We start from the raw sequence: 22,270 nt of genomic DNA on the forward strand, positions 1-22,270 counted from the left end.
AACCTCTTGCCCACTCCAACTCTTGGTTCACATACAAGCTTAAGAACCTTCACATGGCCAAAAGAACCTCAGAGACCAATTGGAGAAATAAACAACGATCCATAACAATAGTCTCTTCAATTCTCTAGCATCTGAATACAAGACAGCCACTATCCTTCACCAAAAGTAACACGTATAACACAAGAATTAAGAATGCTAATTCTGACTCCAAAGAGCTCTTGAGCATTCTTCGGGACCTCGAATCATCTGCTACCTCACCAGACCATTGTATCAAGGACCTCTCCTGGTGCTCTAACATCCAAATGCCCTATCCGACAAAGTCGCCTCTCTACATAAGAAATCCAAGACTAATCATCTAAGCTTGCCCCAATCAACCTGCCACCCGACATACCTCCTCCACACAACGACCTTATCCCCAGATTTGAATTCACCCCATCTCCACTGCTGAAACTCAAAAAATCATCAATGGCCAAAAGTAATCTAGATGCCAAGGCGATATCTGTCCTGCAACTCTCATTAAAGAGTGCGCTGAGAAACTAGCACATTTCATCACAACCCTAATCAACCTGAAAGAAGCCCGGGTGCTCCCATTGTTGAAAAAACGGACTCTAGATCCAAATATCCTGACCAACTATCGGCCAATCGCAACAGTGCCATTTCTATTGAAATTCTCGACAGAGTTGCGTACCTTCAAATTCAAAAATACCTGGAAAACCACAACCTTTTAGGCCTCCGTCAATCAGGTTTCCGCCCAGACCACAGGACAGAAACTGCCCTCTTAGACCTTAACATTCAAATGGATCAGATCAAGGATAAAGGAAACCTGGCAATTCTCCTCCTCTTAGACCTCTCTGCTGCATTCGATCTTGTTAACCACAATATCCTTTGTCAACACCTGGAACATCCAGTCCACTTCTAAACCAATGCTATAAAATGGATCAAATCCTTTCTGGTAGACCAAACCACAAAAGTCTTCTCATCCATGGCAGCAGCACAACCGGTCCCAGTCACATGCAGCGTACCACAAGGATCATGCATCTACGCTGACGACACCCAAATTCTCGTACCCATTTCAGGTCATTTTTACACTGACACCAAACTACTAAATGACTTTTACCTCACTATTCAAGCTTGGATGGCACAACACAAGCTTTATTTAAATGACGAGAAAACCTAACTACTTATCATCAGAAAGCCTTCTAGACTAAATTCACTACAGCAAGCCTACAAATAATTCAGTATCAATGGCAACATCATCACTGTGGCTAAGGAAATAAAAACACTAGGAGTCTACTTGGACTCATCCCTATCTCTCACAAGACAAGCCAATGCCATTGCCTCATCAGCATCCTACACGCCCAAACTGATCACAGCCAGCAGACCTTTCCTAACGACAGACACTGCTTCACTCTAGCCAGAGCTCTCATCTTATCGAGAATTGACTATTGCAACTCCCTCTTTGCTGGCTCCAAATCCCAAAACATCAATAACTTACAAATAACTCAAAAAGATGCAATCAGAGCTGCCCTTAATATTCCCAAAAAAGATCACACATCTACAACCACGTGCAACCTCCACTGGCTACCAGTACCTGATCGCATCAAGTTCAAAGTCTTATCGCCAAATCATAAATGCCTTTCTTAAAGTGCCCCAGCCTATCTTGCCAACCAAATTGCTAAACTCCCATCTAAAAGACCCACCCGTTCTGCCTACTCACACCTTCTCACCAACCCAAAATTCTAATTGCAAAAAGCTGGAGGCTGCAGCTTCCCAGTAATCACAGCCAAACAGCGTAACTCTACACCCCTCGTGCTTAGAGCAGACGTGCCATTCTGGTTGTTGCACAATGGCATTAAAACCTGGCTTTTTGCCACAGATGCACCACTATCCCCACAAGGAATAGACACCCGAGGATTTTCCAGCCACCACCACTAAGCTGTACCCGCAACTTACTTTGCAACCCACATAACCACTCTTTTCAAAGTATTTGCAATTTCTATGTCAGTTCCCTGGTATGTTTGTATCCCACTTCCACATTTAACTAACATGTAAAGTTATAATCCTGCCATCAATTGTCATGCACCGCCCCTGGAAGTGCTGGCAGAAATGGAAGTACACTTAAGATGGTGGTGCGGTGTCCCACAATTACGCTCTAGTCTATTTCCAAGATGGCTGCCGACTGTTTTTTCTACAGGGATCTGGATACAATCCTTGCGGTGTATCGTCTATGGTTGCCACTCAGAGCTTCTGTGTTGGTCCAACGACTTGCTTCTACAGTTCAACGCTCCGCTACTATTTCTCTCTCAGTACAGTTCTCTCTACGCTCTGTACTTTCCTCCATGCACTCGGGTGATATTTTCATCCCTTAAGGTATTGTGGTTTGTTTACCTTCTTATTTTCTTCCTGCTTACTTTTCACACCTTTCTCCTTTGCTTACCTTGGTTGTTTTCTTTCCTTTTATTCCCGTCTCCGTAGCCCTCCGTCTTCGGAGATCTACTTCTGCCTTACACGGCGTTCTTCCTTCGCTGCACTGGATTTCTGTTTCTCGCAACGCCTTTACTCCGTCCTTGCCTCACATACCGGCGTCCACGAGATAACTGTTCTCTACCTTCATTTCTTTTCTATTCCTCGGCTCCGGTATTCTTCCACCTCATTGGAGCTACTAACTTCTGCTTCTTACTCTTCCTTTTCGGTATCCTACTGTAAGGCTTCTTTCCCTCTTACCGTTAACCTCCAATCATACTATTCTTACCATTAGCCTTCCATCATTCTGAACTTCCTGCTAGTTTCCTTCTATTCTACAAATTATGTGAATACTAGACCAGAACTTACCTTTTTGTGGGACTGCGTATCCCAGAGTTCCTCATTACTTACCAAGACAGGGTTGCTACAGACTTCTCTCCCAGCAGAACTACGATTCCCAGAGTTCCTCATTACTTACCAAGACCGGGTTGTTACAGACTTCTCTCCTGGCAGAACTACGATTCCCAGAGTTCCTCATCACTTACCAAGATCCAGAGTATCACAATACGAAACAACTTCATTGGAAGATAGCATTTGGATCCAACTACCATACTCCATCTACCAGGGTTTTTTCAGCCAGGAGGCTTTTTCCCTGATACGTTTGGGTCCTGCTCCTTGGGGTTCATCTGGTCTGGTTTACGACTCCCAGTCAAGGTGGCCTCCGAGGGAGCACATCCTTATCTTCATCAGAAGAAAGAGAAGAAACCTATTGAATAGAGAAAACCACGAAGAAAGAAGGCATCAGAAACATTGGACAGTTCCATGGAGGAAACAGGTGAGGAGGAGTGTGGGGAATTCCTACGGGAGCCTGACATCAATGTATTCACTCCATGCCAAACTATGTGCTACCAAGCCATCTTGCTATTTCTGTGGTATGACTGTAACCAACGCCCACCGCAAACAACACTGTAACCATATTCTTAAGTAAGCACCCAGATGCCCTAAGGCTTGGTGCGCTCTATAAATGTACACATTTTCATAATGTTCATTTTTTTCTACAATACCGTTGGCTTAAGGTTGCTATATGGAGCACACCATATGCCAAATGCCTAATAGAGATGCAATCTCCTTAAATAAATCATTTAAAAAGTGTGTTCCGTTATCTGATTTTAGAACCTTACACACCCCTCAACGAAGAAACACCTTGCAGACTACAAATGTTGCTGCAGATGTAACATCTGGGTGTGCACAAGACCCAACCTCAACCCAATGGGAGAACAGACATACCTCAACAACAAAGTAATGGTAATTACTACCCCTGTTAGACATATCCTCATAGTCAATGTGCAGCTACTGGAACAGCCCAATAGAATGGGGCAATGTGGTGCGCAACGTACTGTGCATCTGGCCAGTGTTGTAAAGGTGGTACATGGTGCCGTTTGACACAAACATGTTGAGAAATTCATGCACATGGGGACAAACCTGCAGCAATGTGTTTTTGAAACATGTGCCGGGTAATTTAGCTGCTCAAAAGCAGCCATTAGCAACTCCTGTGGATTACCACCTTATCTGTAATATTTTGTCTCCAAATCAGGTCCATCAGGGACTGCGAGCAGGCCCTCTTCACCCACACATCCTTCTCCTCTTGGGTTGCCTGTCCCTGTAACTCAATTATTTGTGTAATCGGTACTGCAGTCCATGGAATTATTAACTGTAACTGCATATTTGCCACCTCAGGAAATGCAGTGACATCTGGGTCCCTGTAGTACCCTGCTTCTTTGGTGGCCTTATTTGCTGCATCGTTGTTGAGTGAAATATGGTTTGCATTCTGGGTGTGGGCGGTGCATTTAGCCACTGCTACCAAGGTGGGTGGAAAAATGCATAAATCAATCTCTCCAATAAGATTGGATATTGTACAGTCATGCCATCGGACCGGCAAACCCCCCTCTCCTTTTTCATCTGGACAGCCCTGAATGTACAGCATGGTCATGTATGCTGAATTGGAGTAAATGGTCACCAAGCATCCCTGAGATTCTTTTAATGATTCAATTAAGGCAATGAAATGTGCAGCCTGAGCAGAAAAATGTGTTGGTAATCATTTCTGAACAACAACCTCATATTCCCCATCTACAAGGTGAACCACTGATGTGCCTGTGTGTATTTGGCCAGTCTCCTGATCAATCTTTGAAGATCCATCAACGAAAAGCACCTCCCCATCTCCCAGTGCATCCTCCCATGCCCATACTAAATCACCTGTAGATCTTCATAAGTAATGCAATAATGCACCTTCTTCCTCAATGGGTATAGCAATGAGCATAGAAGGGGCCACTGTGCAGCTTTGTACAATATGAATGGATGGGCTGGATAAAATCACTTAATATGCAGAGGCCCTCTGTGTGGTTAATGTGGATTTTCATCATTCCAGTACAACGTGCTCTACAAATAATGTAACTGAGCACCCCACAGTGATGGTTGACCTTTTCTCAATGGTAAATGATGCAGCAGTCAACGCCTGCTCACAAGGGAATTGGCCTTGCATTACTGAATCTAAGACACAACTGTAATATGCTAGGGTCTTGTGCCCCCAGATTTGTTTGCTGAGCTAATACAGCAGTCACTACCTGTCTATTAGAATCTGAGCATAATTAACATTATTTCATATAATCAGGGGTTGCTAGTACTGGAGTATTTCTAATAGCAGTGTTCAGTGACCCCTTCCTCTTCTGTGCTTCTGTAAGTCCCTGCAGGAGACCTTTTGTGTAACTAGAACACTCAAAAATCCAATCTCTACTGTAGTTACACAAATCCAGGAATTGTTGCATCTTTTTAAGTGTAGTAGGCTGTGGTGTATTTTGCACTGCATCAGCTCTTGCTGAAGTTACTCTTTTCCCTGCTGATGATATTATTTGTCCAAAGTACAACACCTCTTTCTGGCATACTGCATTCTCTCCTTATCTACTTTGTATCCTTTGTTGTCTGCAAGCAATGTCAGTAGTGTTCTTGAATCTGCTCTGCACAACTCTTCTGTGGTGCTGCAAACTAAAAGGTCAACTGCCTACTGAATTATCATACGTGGTACATGTATGTTACCCAAATCCATGTGCAATACTCTTTTGAAAATACTGGGGAACTTACAGTACCCCTGTGGAAGTCTAGTGCGTTGAAATCGCTGCTAGCAGTAAATAAATGAGATAAATGAGGTAAAATATTGGGAATCAGGGTGTAATGGGGTAGAAAAGTATGCATTTTTCAAATCGATAATAGTAAAATCGGTTGCCTCTAATGTATGTTGAAAATACACGTAGTGGGATTTGGTACAATTGGAAACTCAGCTTCCACAATACTATTAGATGGATGCACATCTTATATGAACCTCCAACTTGACTTTTGACTTGGTAGATTGGGTATGTCATTGTATTACACAGGGACTCTGAGGGTACTATAATGCCCAGCCCTGCTGCCATAACACAACAATTGTGTCATGTATCCCTTCATATGCTTCTCTTGACAATGGGTACTGTCACACTCTGGGCACCACTGCTCCTTGCTTCAACTTAATATGTACTGCTCCAATGCTCTTCATGAGGGTTGTCCATCCATAAAGTGCTTGGCACCTCTAGCAGGTCATCTTGTAAATGTTCAGGCATCCCTTTGGGACATGGGACATTCCTATGTTGAATCATTATTTGACAGGAAACGCACACCTCCAAGATAATTTTGCCGTCATATTCAGCATCTTTGAACAGCTGTCCATCTGACACCCCACTCAATGGATGACTAGGATCAATGCACAAAACTGTTTGCCACTCACCTCCCTCTTCATCAATCCCTATGGGCACTATTTTCTAATCCACAATCAACACCCCCTCAAAATCTAACGTAATAATGGTGGCCTGGGACATAGTCTTGTGGCACTGCTGGTCTGAACAAAAATTCTGACGCCACTCTTTGTGGCTTGGTTTGAATGCCTGGCTCCCAACTCAACAACACTGTTACTCCATACATAAACAAATCTGGGTGCACGGGTACTGCCCTAGTAGCGCCATTGCTGAACAATTCTTGTGTTATCGCCAAGAACCTAGTACAACAAATTCCTGGCATGGAACACACTACCACTTCTTCTGAAAATGAAATGGCCATATTGAATTTTCTTAAGGAATACCTTCCCAACAAATTCAAACAATAGTGACACTAATACCTCTTGGTTACTTACCTTGATGGGAAAATCCTCTGTGAATGGACCAAATGTATTTCCCCATAGAATCCCTGCATGTTCATTAATTTACCTGATAAGGAGAAGCACCCTTTATACATGATTTTGTTGAACCTGTGTCAACTAATAAAAACAAATGATGTGTTGCTTATCTCCACACCTACCAAAGGTTCCTCTTCCAGTTCGGCAGTGACTGACAGGACTGGGGAGGTCAAGGCTCTCTGTGGGCTGTCCTAATCAGGATAAACGTTTGACCCTGGGAATACAAAAGGGTTTGCACACACCACAATTGCCCTATGTACGATGTCACTGTGCCATGCAGCAAACCATTTTTGTCCCAAACTTGGGCGGCTTGCAGTTGTGTCTGCTGCTCTGCATACACTGGTGCATTGTTCAGTGCTGGAGGAGGAATCTGCTAGCGTGCGGGTGCTTGATATTGATACTCAGGCTGTTGTACCTGTTGGCATGCTGCCTGGGCATCGTTCCATTCGGAACGCTTGGGGGCATCATCCCATACTGCTGTTAATATGTAACTGGGGCTGTTGGTTCACTAGGATTCGCTCTGGGATTATATGCATAAGTTTGCCTGCTCTTAGATACTGGCGCAAAATGACCCATCTTCCCTCATGACCAACACAGTATTGACCCACTAAATCCTTGGCCCATCACTTCAAATCCTCCTCTTCTATCTCCCGGTCCCTTTGAAATGCTCCTCTTCCCAGTGGATAACCCATGGGTAACCTCCCTGGTGCCAACCCTGTTACCCTTGGTATCTGGATACCCTTTGGTCCACTCAGGTGCCACTCTCACTTCTACTGGATCCGTCTTCTGTTCAACCTGCTGTATGGGTTAGCCCAGAATCACTGCTCCTTCTATACACCATTTTACCAAATTCTTTTGCACTAACTTTGCTTCAGCCTTCTGCGCATTATCCATTATTTCCTTGTCGTGCCACCTGAATCCCTGCTCAATCTCTACAACCTTATCCAAATTCTTCTGCACCTCCTTTGAAAGGGGCCCCTAGGGGTCCCTCGTGGTATGGAAACAGGGCAATGACCATACACGAAAAGATGCGCCAGACACGAGGTTTCAAATTCCCAATGCTAGGGTTTATTGCAAGCAAAAGATAGTATCAATTGGCCAATTCTGATCTCACGCCCCGCAACGTGAGTTTCCTAGACCTCGAGGGACGCAAGAGAGCGAATTACGTACATCAGTTACATATATACAAAATGCATATCATACAATCAGCAAAGTCATGTTCAACACCCCTCTGTATTAAGTTCCTTTGAACTCGGGATGACGATGGACATATCCGACAAGTATGGCAATTATAATGCTTTCGATGTCTATTCTAGTAACAATGTGCAATTTAGAACGTGTGGAGGCATCTTTTAGAACACGGTGGTTCTGTTCTTGGAAGCAATCTGTACACGGGGGAAGAGCCACATTCCAAGCTTTGCTATATATGAGGTACTATTCGTGTCCTGGGAGCCGACACGTTCTAAAGGGTTTTGCGAAGGGGGGCCGTAAGAGAAGCATAATTCAAGCCTTTAACTGTATTATTCTAACATATTCTACCATCGTACGAGACTGGCTGGCAGCTGTGAAGTGATTAAATGCCCTGCAGCTTCCTCCCAAGGCTACAGAGAGGGAGCGTGGGCATTCCTCTCTGGGCTACTCATGGGGAGTTTCAGCAAACTCTTCAGTCCCGCGACCTTCTCCTTTCATATTCAGACAACAATGTTAACAGTTGAGCAGAGTAAGCAGAATCCGCAAGATTTGCAAGCTGCAAAGCAGTTTTTAGACAAAAAAAAGTGAGCAATGGTTAACAGGCAAAATGGCGATTCTTACTACATTTAAAATGGCCACTCGTCGGTCAAGCATAGCAGTTCATGTTTCTCCAATTCGGTGCATAAGACGGTTGGCCCACGGCCATCAAGTTACGTCTATCATTCAAATGAAGGGTATTCATTTTTCCAGATTGACACCTTGGGGAGTCCCTTCTTCAACATGTGATCAAATATTGCTATTGTTTTGTCTCATGATTTCCCTGTCTCCGCCCTCCAAATCTCCTGAATCTGTAATATATACCTTGCTGATGCTTCATCTTCCTTCATAGTATGCACCATTATTGAATGTATATTCAGTGTGCCAAAATATGCTGTTCTTAATGCGGCACACACTTTAGCCTGACAATCATTAAAGTGTGCCCCATCATGATTGATGCCCTCCACGTACCCCTGGATATCCTGCCTTCTTCCAAATGTCATCTGCTTGGTCCCGCAATACTGCAGAAAAACAGTTTTTCATATCTCCTATTGCCAATGTAATACCTGTAGTCTATTTCCCGATCATATATATCCACTTTACTGCTCATGCAGTGACCGAGGGCAGCAACTTAATCAAATTGTTTCTATCCATTTTTGTCCAGGGCACATACTGTACTCTGCCGGGGTCTTTGTGTAGCAATGGAAACTGTGTTTACACCTGCTTCACTGTTAACTTTCTCCCCCCTTGCTTCCTTTTACCACTGCCATATGAGCTTGTTGCACTCTTAATCTTCGGCCCCACAAACTGTCTACTCTTGGTGACTCTTTAGGCGGCACCTCTTCTCCAGGATCCTCATTTGAACCCCGCTTGTCTGACTCCTTCGTTACTCCTGCATCAGCATCTGATCAGATGGATTTGTAATCTAAACTATCTACTTGCGGTTGCCTTCCCCTATATCCTTCATCATTGCAACCATGATCCCTCATTTGATCATGCACATCTCTAATTGCAGTTTTGAGGGGTCAGAAATGAGAGGCATCTTTTTTTTACAAACAAAAAGTTTGGATGAAGGCCTCTCTGTCCCTATCCTAAAGAGAGTTTCCCTACCTTGGAAATTAAAATGAAAGAATCATTCTGTGTCATGTCATCAAAACCTATAAACTGTCCATGTGTCTGAAACATAATAATCTGACATTCATACTAGAAATTATCAACTAATGGTACAAGGAAATATCTATAACTTCTGCTTGGCAAAAAGTGCTCATAATCAAAACAAATAAATCCAACCGAAGCAGTTTTCCCAAGGAGAAATGCTAGGATCCAGAGGGTGGTTCCCTTTCCCTGGATATTTAGGTAGGATGGTGAAATTGTATCTTCAAGTGATTATTTCTTGAGGATGGCAAACAAAATCTTTCAAACAACAGTTCCTGTAAAATGGCACGAGTGTCTCTTTCAAACAATGGTTCCTTTAGAATGGAAAAAGTGTCTCTTTCAAACAATAATTCCTTCAGGATGGCAAAAGTGTCTCTTTCAAACAATAGTTGTTTCAAGATAGCAAAAGTATCCTCAGCTGCCTTCTTTAGCATGTGCGTTGTAAAACAAGTATATTTCTTAATACAGTTTTGATGGGCCTCCTGGTATAATCCCCTACCAGGAGTTCTCTTAGTAGACTCTTCAGATCTCCTGGTATACTCTCATGTCAGTTTTCTTTCTACAAACTTTAAATAGATTACCTTGTATGCTCCCCTTCCAGGAATCCCATTTGGGTCATGCAGATCCCCTGGTATAATGCTCTGCAAGGTATCTTTCCCCAAATGTTCGCTGCCTGTTGTAGTCCTTTCCCCAGGACTTAACTCGCTCCAATTTTCTCCATATTGATATCCAATATATGAGGACGTGTTCACGTTCTGCATTTGTACTTCATTTGCTTGGTATTCAAATATTATTATCTGTTTTGCTGTCTTACATGCATGTAGACATGCACTGGGGTCCCCCATGGCTTTGGGCGGACTCATTGGTGTTTTGTAGTGTTCCTGACCCATGGCACATCATTGCAATGAAGTTCCCCTTCTGGGACAGCCTCCGTTGCTCTGCAAACCTTCCCCGGCTCTCCCCTCACCTTCCAGCTCACCCACGGCTTCTGTCTGTGACTGGGACCAAAGACTGCTGCCTGCCAGCCTGACTGTGTCTCTGGTTGCTCTACTGATTCTGCCGGTGTTCTGGCAGTCCTTCAGCTGTGCCTGCGACATCTCTCCTGATCATGCACCACACCAGAAAGTAGCTTGTGGAAATGCAAACTGCCCTCTGCAATTGTCTGCCTTCTAGTTCTCCTTGGGTACAGTCCTTTCTCATACTGCTTTCTTCTACTGCTCTCTGTGCAGTTTGAGTGCAGACAGCAACTTTAAATGTCCTGCGCTCTTGTGAGGTTTCAAAACAACTAGACCACACATTCAGAGTTTAGTTTTCTTCAATCTGCATTAAATACTCACTCCTCTTCCTCGTCTCAGTACTTGAGACATTATGGGAGTTGGAGTTCAAGTAATTTCTCAGATTTATACAATTATATTGTTTAGGACTTTTACTTAAGAAAACATTAGAATCAGGAGATTTTAGGTTTGTGTTATATGTGTGTAAGGTAAAAATAGTATCTTGGCTAGAGTGATAGTATGCCATCCAGTGGTCGAAGAGTACGAAAAGAAGTAGTGGAACTATGTTCCCTACTGGTCTGCACCACCCCTCGCAAACCCATCACCACACCCCCTCCCATGCACAATACAAACCCCCAAACACATGCGCCTGGAGTTTGAGGGAATGTTCCGTGCACTGCACTGAAAGTGCAAGTTTCAACTGCTTCCTACACTTTTATTTTAAAACGAAACCATTCCGGAACGGTTTCTTTTTAAAATAAAAGTATATGAACGGTAAAACTTAAAAGAAGTAGAGGAGCACCGCTCCCGACCGCTCCCGCCCACTTCAACCACTGATGCCATCAGAACATTAGGCATCATAGGCTTTTCTTCATACAGGCTGAAGAAATACTGCATCTCTTCCAATGGAGTTATCACTTCCTCCCACATGATCCTCCCTCACAATACCAACAGCTGGTCAGGTTTGGTAGCGGCTGCCACCCCTTGGCCATGTGGGAGGAGATTGTTACCAGGGAATCAGTGATGACTCTATCAGATTCATCATATACTGTTCCCCTAATGTCTATGATTCCCACTGCATCTTTTGGGAAACGGGACAGGAAATCCACATGACCCTGCTCCTTTCCTGTGCCATGCTCTACTCTGAAACAATTGGGCTGTAAATCCAAGAACCAGCGCATGGCCTTTGCATTTTTGTCTTTGCAAGGCTCAACCAAGTTAAGGGGGCATGGTCGGTGACAAATCTGAACCTTTTACCAATCAGATATTATTTGAGGTAGGTTAAGCCCACTTAATAGCCAGGGCTTCAAGTTCGAGAGTGCATCGTTTTTCTCTTGTGAAAATAACGTCCTACTTATATAGCAGATCAGGTGTTGTATACATCATAATTCTGTGAAAGAACTGTGCCTAAAACGGTATGCTCGGCATTGGTTTGCAAGATTTATTCCCAGCTGAAGTCTGCCACCTTCAACACAGGTTCACTACACAAAATGTATTTGAGTTTGTCAAAACACACTTGATCTTCAGAACACCATTTAATTTTCTGAGGTTCCACATTCCTTAGTTTATCTGTAAGAGGAGAGGTTATGTATGATACATTAGCACTAAACCATCTATAATACCCAACTAATCACAAAAAGGCTCTTATCTCTTCCTCAATTTTTGAAGCAAGAGTTTTATTTATTTATTTATTTGCATTTATAAAGCGCACAGAGTTGCTCTGAGGCATCGTGGCGCTGTTACAGAAGGCTTGAGCTTAACATAAGTAGGATGTAACTGTCGGTAGCGGTAGTATAATGACAGGTGTTAAGAGACAGAGGGTCAGAAAGGTTATACTTTGCTTTGGTTACAGTGCAAGCATAACTGTGCATGTTGGTTTGAAAACATTAGCAGAAACTATCACTGGCCCATACACCTGGAGCCACTGCAAACACCCACCCACAATATGCAACACTGCCCTCCCAATGCACATGATGCCTGTACATGAGACGTCCTGCATCGACTACTTCATCACGGTGGACTGACTCTGCCATGTGTGTACATCACTGCACAATGCCATACTCACAAGTCAATGTCACCCGCAGGGCAGAGTACACATGCACACCAATGCGTTGGTCAATGTCCAGTTGCCAACGTCCTCTACGATGGCCAAAGAACAGTACCACCCACCGATCCAACCACTGCATGCCACATATGCATGAATGAACAATGACACAAGATTGCACTGCATCTGATGAAGACATGATACCACAAATACTGACATGTCCCCCCCATCCACATCCCATGTAGGTGATGCTTGATATGCACTCACGCCATGGCTGATGATGCCTGTACGGAGGCCAAGGAACAGGCATGAAGAGGCGTACAACAGGGCACATGTCCACACACGTGGCATGATTGAGAGGATATTTGGACTGCTGAAGGCCCGGTTCCGCTGTTTGAGCAGATCTGGTGGATCACTGCTGTACAGCCCAGTGAAGATGGGTAGAATCACGCTTGTTTGTGCCATGCTGCACAATCTGTGCCTGCGCAGGAACATTCCAATACCCCCAGACGCAGATGATGAAGATGGGGATGGAGATGGGGATGGGGATGGGATGGCACCACCTCCTCCTAGGGGTCCACTAGATGGACAACGAGCACGGAATGCACTGTTTCACATTTACTTTTGAGAGACAGCACATTCACAGCATTGCATGGATATGGTGATGCCAATAAATGAATTGTTGGACTGCAAATTAAATGATGGATGTCCACTCATGTATGTTTTTTGGAAATGATGATATATCGATGAATTAACAACAGGGAAGGAGGTGCAATGGTTAGGGAAACTGTACACCCATGCCCACCCACCACCCAAATGTGCCCATCCCCAACCAGGCCCCAATATTCAAACCCCCTAATGGACCTCCCCCATCACCCAAACGTGCCCACCCCCAACCAGGCCCCAATATTCAAACCCCCTAATGGACCTCTCCAGCACCCAAACATACCCACCCCCACACACCCTTCTAGTCCACATGTGTCCTGCAGTGCCCGACACACATGCCATCATTTCCGTGTGCGCCTACGTGCTTGTGCATCCTTGACTGAGAGCCCTGTTAGCCGACTCGAGCGCCTCCGTGGACTTGGACTGGCAGTGCTTGAGCTGGATGGGGTGGTGGTATTGGATGGAACAGAATCTGGAATAGGTGGCATATGTGCAAGATTCGCCTGTTGGCCAATCAACATGGACTCAATCATCCTCAAGGTGTTGTCATTGCCCTCCCGCACATGGTGTGCCAGGGTGGCTATAGAGCTGGCAAAGCTTCCAATGGACCTTGAGAGGTGACGTACCAATGTGCTGTAGCACTCCCTCTGCAGCCTAGATTCCTCAAGCTGACTCTCCACCAGCTGGGTGAGGGTAGCCTGCTGCTCCTCCATCCGCTGCATGCAGGAATTTAGCTCTGCCATTGAGGGGGTAGGTGACCTCATAGGACTGTGGAGTCTTGTGGGGCTGAACTCCAGCTGATGGAACGATTCCAAGTCATCCAGGGTGGGCACCTCCCCCTTTGGCCCTGTATCAGACTGCACTGCCGGGGCACTGTTGTCACTACATGCTGCCTCCTCTGCACTAAAGATGCTCTCTGTGGTGGGTTGCATTGGCATGGTGGGTGTCCATGGCACCTGTGTTGCATCAGGCAGCGTGGACAAGGTGGAGATGTTGGTGATGGTGGCCGGAACATGTGTTGTAGTTGCTACTGGGGCAGAGATGTCGAACTGCTGGCAGCATCCTCCTGGGCAGGGGCGCTGGCTTGCACACATGCAGGAGCTGATTGCCTGGGCTGTTGTGCAGTATCACTGTCACTCGATAGGGCTGTGGGGACACAGAGGGCATGCATTTAGTTATGTGGTGGTGCCTGATGGGTGCATCACATGCATCATACAGGTTGATCATTTAATTGTGACATTTACATGCATCTGCGTGTTGCCGGTAATGCATTGTAGTGATATCGGTCACCATCTGGATCATGATGGGTCCTTTGGCCCAGTCATGTACTGCATGGGGGGTTGTTAATGGGTACTTTGGCCCACTCATGCACTGCATGGGGGTGGTTGTTAATGGGTCCTTTGGCCCAGTCATGCACTGCCTGGGTGGGTGTGGGGGGGGTTGTTAATGGGTCCTTTGGCCCAGTCATGCACTGCCTGGGGGGGTTGTTAATGGGTCTATTGGCCCAGTCATGCACTGCCTGGGGGGGGTTGTTAATGGGTCCTTTGGCGCAGTCATGCACTGCCTGGGGGGGGTTGTTAATGGGTACTTTGTGCCATTCCTGGCCTCAATATCATATGGCATTCAAAATTGCGCACTTACCAGTATCTGCAGGTGGACTCACTCCTGCCTCAGCATCCCCGATCCCATGGATGCCCTCAAGGTGGAGACACTGCTGCAGCGCTCCTCCCATGTTTGCAGCCTCAGTGGGGAAGGGGGTCCTCCACCTGTCCCACTGCTGTGTTGGCGGTGTGTGGAGATCAGGTTCCGCATCCTCAACCTGAGGTCATCCCACCACTTGTGGCACTCCTTTACGCTCCTTACAGTCACGCCCACAGCGGTGCACTTGCGTGCTGCTTCCACCCACACTTCGTTCATCCGCTGCTGTGTAGCACGCCGTTGATCGGCACTGAACAGCATCTCAGCATGCTCCACAATGTGCTCAACCAGAACAGTTAGCTCCGCCTCTCTAAAGCGCTGTTTGCGCTGCCTCTGGGCTGAATCCAGGCAGACATGCTGGTGGTCCCTTTTGGCTTCTCAAAGTGTGGATTTTGCTTGTCCTGACTCAGGATGGCAATGGATTGTGCTTTATATGATGGCCGCCTCTCTGTTTCCTGTTTTGGCGATCATGGTATTTCCGGTTCCGTGTCCATGGCAACGGGGACGGAAACGGGTTTTGCGCTACTTGTGGCGGCGCTATGTCCATTTCCGTGGGATGTTCCGTGGTGGCGGTACACCATTTCCGCGTGGTGCGTGTGACCGACAGCACGTAATCGGCCAATCTTTCGGCAACCTTGAAGTCGCGGAATCTTTGTTACTGCCGCAGCAGAATCACCACAGTCAGGACCAGGGAAGTAGTAATGAGGCCCAATGTCTGAAATTGTCTTGTCTTAAAATATAACTGACATTTTTAACAAATACATCAACCAATTTCAACCAATTTGTTTCTTCAAGCCTTTTCACAAAATAGTTTTGAATTGTATCCACCTCTTAGGCTTCTGATAGCAAGTCTTTCTTTGGCATAGTTTGAGTTCAATGGTCAACTTTACACAAGATGGGTTTTAAATCGCCGGCTTCTGACAGAGGTGAGTAACGGTATTACACCCATTTTTGACAGATTTCTTCCAGCAAGTAATCCTCAAAAGTGGACTTTGTTCAGATAACATATACTTCTGTGGCCATTACATTTATGTGGATTCTTGAAGTAGAATGATGTTCACCACCCAACAAGGAGGTTGAATCTTTTTGGGTGGTTTATGAGCCATGATTTTTGCACATTTTTGACAATCAAGAAAACGAATTTCCAAACAGCTGTGTGTTTCTTTTTGGCAATCAGCATTGCTTTTTCAAGTGATTTCACGTTATTTTGTGGGTAGCCCAATGGTGGGTTTGGCAGTGATCTCCTGTACTCACTAAGATTGGCAAAAGTGGATGGCGGCCTATTTTTCAGATTTTTAATGTGCAATTTTGGATGATTTTTACGAGCAGCATGCCTTCCAGTGGCCATTTCTGAAGTTTCTGCTGCCAGCAATGCACAGAATGTTGCAGGGCCTGGACCAGTGGGTTGAGACATCCCACAGTGAAAATGGCAGGCTGGTGTGAAAAGGAACTGGGGGGGCACCCTGGCCTGTTGCTCTGAAAGCAGACAATGGAGTCCTTGAGCTGAATAGGAATGCTAATTCGGGTGTGACTGACAACAAACTGCTCCCGCAGGAAGGCAAGCCATGTGACCCTCTGACTCAGCCCAGCTCTGGAGGCGGGCCAGACTGAAAATGTGGATTTGACATTGGATTAAATATATGTTTAAGAAAAATACGTTTAAAATACTGTACCGAACTGACAAAAATAGGAAAATTAGAGATTGTTAAAATGAAAAATGTGCTCACAGTTTAAGAATAATTTGGAATCCGTGCGATGTTCTGAGGCTGAACCCCAGAATTTATTCATATTGTAGCCATTGTGTTTATGTTAGGAACATGAAACATTACAGAAATGTGCCCAGATGGGATATGCATACATGTATAAAAATTGGTGCAGAACTAACATTGAAAAACCCACCAAAAGCGCAAAAAAGTTGTCATTTATGAGCCAACGCTCGTAGGAACATGGGACTTGAACAGAGACATCTGTGATGTGTATATGTAATATTAACAAGTTGTGCATATTGTAAATATGTTTTTCATGAAAAATAAGATATACTGTACGGACACAGAGGGCAGGGTTGTTCCCTAAGCCATAAACATGACACATGCTGACACAGGATGACACACTGCTCCTTTCTCAAATCAGGGGACAGGAAATTAACTGACTTATCAGATCCTTAGAGGGTTGGGCATAGATAATCAGCCTCCACACCCACTTTGGAAATGGATAAATAGGGACTGCTGAGGACAGACAAGACACACACTTTGCACTCCTCAACTGATTTCTTGGCGAAGCAACCTAGAGGAAGATCCAGGCTCCAGACATAGATCCAGAGACCAGACTCTAGAACCAAACTCTAGAACTTTGAAGCAGAAAGGCCTAACCCAAGAAGCTGAACCATTTTTCAGCAGGCCTCAGAATCTTTTGCAACCTGATTCTAACCCCTAAACTTCTGTAAAGCTCACCTGGTATCCACAGGGACATCACTCAGCCTGTTCTGACCTCTTACGACCTCGAACCCTTCCCTGGAGTCTACTCGACTGGAGACTGGCCCTGAAACACAGGATTGGTAGAGTTTAACTCCCTATTGTCTCTGTGTGCTTGAACCCCTTCTTTCCCGGGGTCCAACCCCTCCCTTTGATCCACAGCTCACCTTGTTTTCTTCGAAAGTGTGCTCTCCGTCCTTCTTTCAGTGCAGGGGCGCGTTGATTGATGCGGGCTCGTTGCTGCCTAGTTACTTCACTGGCAGGAGTCCGACAGGTAAGTATAATGAGTCTTTTGAACAGTTCGTTCCTTTACTTCCTTAGATGATGGCCAGTGTCCGGGGATGGCAACGTGCTGCTGAGATGAGTAGCGCTGAAGGTAAGTGAGAGCGTGATGCGCGATGCAACTCTTTCGTATTTGTATTGGACCGAGTTCTTTTTCTGTGTCTTTTAGGAGCCGCAACTTTTTCAGCGTGGATGCCGGTTATGAAGAAGAAATGCGGTGAGTAAGCGCGGTATGCAGCGCCTCTAGATGTTTCCACGCTAACCTGGAGTGTCTTTTCCCTCTTGCAGATGGATGAGAAGTTCCAGAGACACAGTTCCCCCATAGCGGCTGGGAATCAGGTAAGCGTTTGAAGCTCGTACAGTCTAAAAAAATAAGCGAAGATTTACTGAATGCTTACTAATGCCTTTTTTCTGTTCTTTTCCCTTTTCCTTAGGAAGCGGCTTGCCGGGATGGGAATGACACCGCCGAAGATGCCCGCAAGGTAAGGCTGTTCCTAACGGTGTTCTTGTTCTTGCAGGAGCTGAGCGAAGAAGAAAGATGCAGGCCTACTGGAGACCGATCCGAACACGGTGAGTGTCACGCTGCAGGTGCAGAAAACACAAAGCATTTTTCTCAGCCTGGGCGTGGCTTAAATAGTCTCTGAGTATCCCAGGTGTCTCTGGGCTGAACCACACCCAAAAGACTAGACTGCACATGCAGTTCTGGGAACCAAAATATGTGGTGGCATCCATCATGTCCCCATCAATGCACTACAAGTCCAATCCTCAATGTTACCATTGAGCAGCATTTTCTCCAGAAGTTAGATACAAATTGAGTACCTTGATCTGAGACTAAAACTGAAGGAAACCCATGGAGCCGTACGATGCCTTCAAGAAATACCTTTGCCAGAGTGGAAGCATTTGGGAGCCCCTTAAGAGGAATGAAATGTGCCATTTTTGAAAATAGGTCCATGACCACAAGAATAGTGTTAAGTCAGTAATAAAATTGAGGGACAACGTGTGCCAGGGTGCTGGTGGGATTTCCAGTGGTCGTAATAGCCCAGCCGGTTTCTGCTTGGATGACTTGTTTTGAGCACACACTCCACAAGATAGGATGAATTGGATAATGTCTTTACGCCACGTGGGCCACCAATAATTTCGTTTTACCTTGGCTAGGTTTTTAACGATTCTGGGGTAGCCCTCGATCAAGGAATCATGATAACCGGACATGACTTGTTCTCGTAGTTCTTGGTTTGGTAAGAATAAACGATTCCTGAAGTAGGGCAACTGATCTTTTATCATGTAATGTTCTCCTTGTGCACTCCACGCTTGTAATTGCTCTGGACTCATCAGGTTTTGGATTTCTTCATGTAATTCTTTCTGAGTTAAGGTTGCTGTGATTCCTAGGAGCTTGTTACTCGGGATGATTGCTATTGGGTCAGGGGTCTGATACCCTTGCTCTTCCACCCCCATACGGGAAAGGGCATCGGCCTAGGCTGCACATGCAGTTCTGGAAACCGAAATATGTGGGGGCATCCATCTTGTCCCCATCAATGCACTACAAGTCCAATCCCCAATGTTATCCTATGGGAGTGAGTGAGTCTGGTGCCACAAGCACCAAGTCTGAATCCAAGTGGGTCTTTTGAGGGATGGAGAGGCCCTTGAGAGCCATGTAGGTGATCATGGCCTGGCTCCAGCCTGACATCTTGGGGGGCTGGGGACATGAAGGGCAGGAATCATGACAACTTCCACTGGGCCTAACTAAACAATTCAACCGCCTGGCTGAGCTGTTTTGCTTCTGGCCAAGAACCCCGTGCTAGAACCAAGATTCAGATCCGTCCAGCAGAGCTGCAATCCAGAAACTGTCAGATCCAGTCCAAAAGGCCGCGCAGACCAGAGTGCCTTGCTGAGCAGAGTCCGGGTGCCCTGATCATGTCTGGTGGCGAGTGAAGTCCAAACCCTTGACCAGATCTTTGACGGGCCCATTCCATTTCAAGCCATAGTTGTAAGTATTTAGTGTAGAACTGTCCATAACCAACCTCTTAGTATTAAGTAACCCAATCCAACCATTCCAACCTATTCATAACTGCATTATTGAATCTCTGTTGTCTATCCTAAATTCTTCTCTCCTCCACATAATCCTTGATAATTGTAGTGATAATTATCTTGGCGCTAATATATATTTTCTGGAGAAAGGCAATCGTCTCGTTCAGACAGAAACCATCCGGAGGCGCCTCTGGATAGGTGGCTGGGCTGTCGTGTAGTTTGCGGCTCCATAGACTCTCTAATGTTCAGAAATCTTTGTTCCAAATCTTCCACAGCTCATCTTTCATGTTGAAATCTTGACTTTGTTTCTGAAAAATCTACCTTTATTGAGACCTCTGCAACTTTTGAACCGTACGTCCTAGAAACGAAATTTAAATGTCATTTTGAAGCTAACATCCTCGGCTTTCAAACGAACCCAAGGACATTGAAAGTTTTGCTGTAATTGCATTTCCCGCACGCTGAAAAGTTGCTGAGAATTTGCAATTTGGCTCAATTTCACCACATGTCAAAAAAGCTGTTTCTTGTTTTCAACTGCTGAATTTCGTTTTCAATCTGCTAAACATTCTACCATCATTGCTAGTGCTTACCTGAACCAGTTCAAAGCAACTCTCACTAGTTCTAAATACTATTTAGTGAATTAAAGTCAATTTTAGCATTTTTCCATACATTACTAAATCACATTCAAAAGCAGTTTGACCTGTTTTTAAAGCATTCCTGTTCTCTCTAAGCTTGCTGGGGGGAAGTGGGATTGAAACTGCAATTGTGGATTGTTATTCCTGATACCTGTGTGCCCTCATTCCATCTCTTCATATTGTATAGTGGGGGGGAGTGAGTAATAACAGGGTGAAAGAGTGATCTCATTGTCTTTGATTGAAGTCATATCAAGTTTCTTTCTGTGTTGCATTCTTTCCTATCCTTGCATTTCCTTGAACCATACAGAGTATTCTCTGCTACGTTATTCTTCCTATTTCTACTCCTAATTGATTAAAGATATGGTTGATATTGTAATATTATCCATTGCTGATCATTGTTTACATTCATAAGTGTGCTATTCAGATATTATTCATATTCATAAAAGTGTAATATATATATATTGTTCAATTCTTCAAATAAATCTTTTAACTTTGCAAAACAACCTATTTCTTGGCTCAGTGAGGCCGGGGGGGGAATTCAAAGAGAGGGGCGTTATATAAGGGTATATCATCCAGAATTAAATGAACTTTTGACATAAAAACATATAAATAAGGGTTTCCATTGGGCATCCCATACTAGCCATTGATTTAGTTGGAGTGCTGGATTGAAATCACTTACATCTCCAAGCTGCTCACCTCATCAAGTAGCCTGGATACCATCTGCAGCATCTGCTGATCAGAGAAGCACCAAGAAGGTCTGTTTGATGCTAGTAAGCCTTCTACCAGACGAAGAAAGGGCATTTGTGAATTAGCTGCTCAGTTTGCTTGATTACGCTTGATTACGATCATATTGTAACTGTGCTGATCCTTGTGAACTCTGATATTGTTTGTAGTAGAGATTACGGGACCCGCATACTCTGTTTAGCATAGTTCGCCGATGCATCCAACATATTGCGATTCTGCTCAAACTGCCTAATTTTGGGGGATTATGTTTATATAATTACCAGAAGTTCAGTCCACTCGTTTTGAGCCTGCTCACTTTTTTATTTTACCATGTTGAATTCGCTTACTTGAACGCCAGGTCTTCACTGCATTTAGTAGTTCCTTCGAACTACTTTACCCAGCAGCACCTGGGCTTCTAATACACATCGGCAGGCATGTTAGCACTGGCGTGGTTGGCCGGTTAACGTCGGTACTTAATGGGGACATTTTCTTACGAATTTCATTGATTGATCTGTATGTATGAGAATGTCACGTTTGCTTGAGTGAAATACTGTACTTCCTCGCATTTGTTAAACAGAAAGTGCTCAGGTTGCTTGATTACACTTGATTACACTCAGTGCTTAAATTGTAACTGTGCCAATCCTTGTGTACTCTGATATTGTTTGTAGTAGAGAATACAGTGCCTATGCCTTTTGTTTAGCGTATTTCTCCCCTGCATCCAGCATATTGCGATTTTGCTCAAACTGCCACATTTTGGGAATTGTGTTTGTAGAATGTTCAGCAGTTCAATCCACCTGTTTTGAGTCTGTTCACATGTTTATCTTACCTTGCTGAGCCTGCTTGCTTGAACGCTGGGTCTTCACTGCATTTAGTAGTTCCTTTGAACTACATTACCCAGCAGCACCTGAGCTTCTAAGACACATCGGTGGTGGGTTAGTGCCTGCACGTCTTACTCAGCGGTTAATGCCGGTTTATGCAAGATTTGCACAAGAAAACCTCTCTTCCTCTTCTCCAGTCCAGCAACTCCCTTTGTGGCCATCCAGTATGCCTACTTTTTTTGCACTATATTGAAATCCTTGCTTAGCACATAACAAAATGTCTCCCTTGGTAAAAAACAGATATCAAATTCGCCA

Source organism: Ambystoma mexicanum, chromosome 4p (genome assembly GCF_040938575.1).
Source record: "Ambystoma mexicanum isolate Mex_15411 chromosome 4p, UKY_AmexF1_1, whole genome shotgun sequence".
NCBI lineage: Eukaryota > Metazoa > Chordata > Amphibia > Caudata > Ambystomatidae > Ambystoma > Ambystoma mexicanum.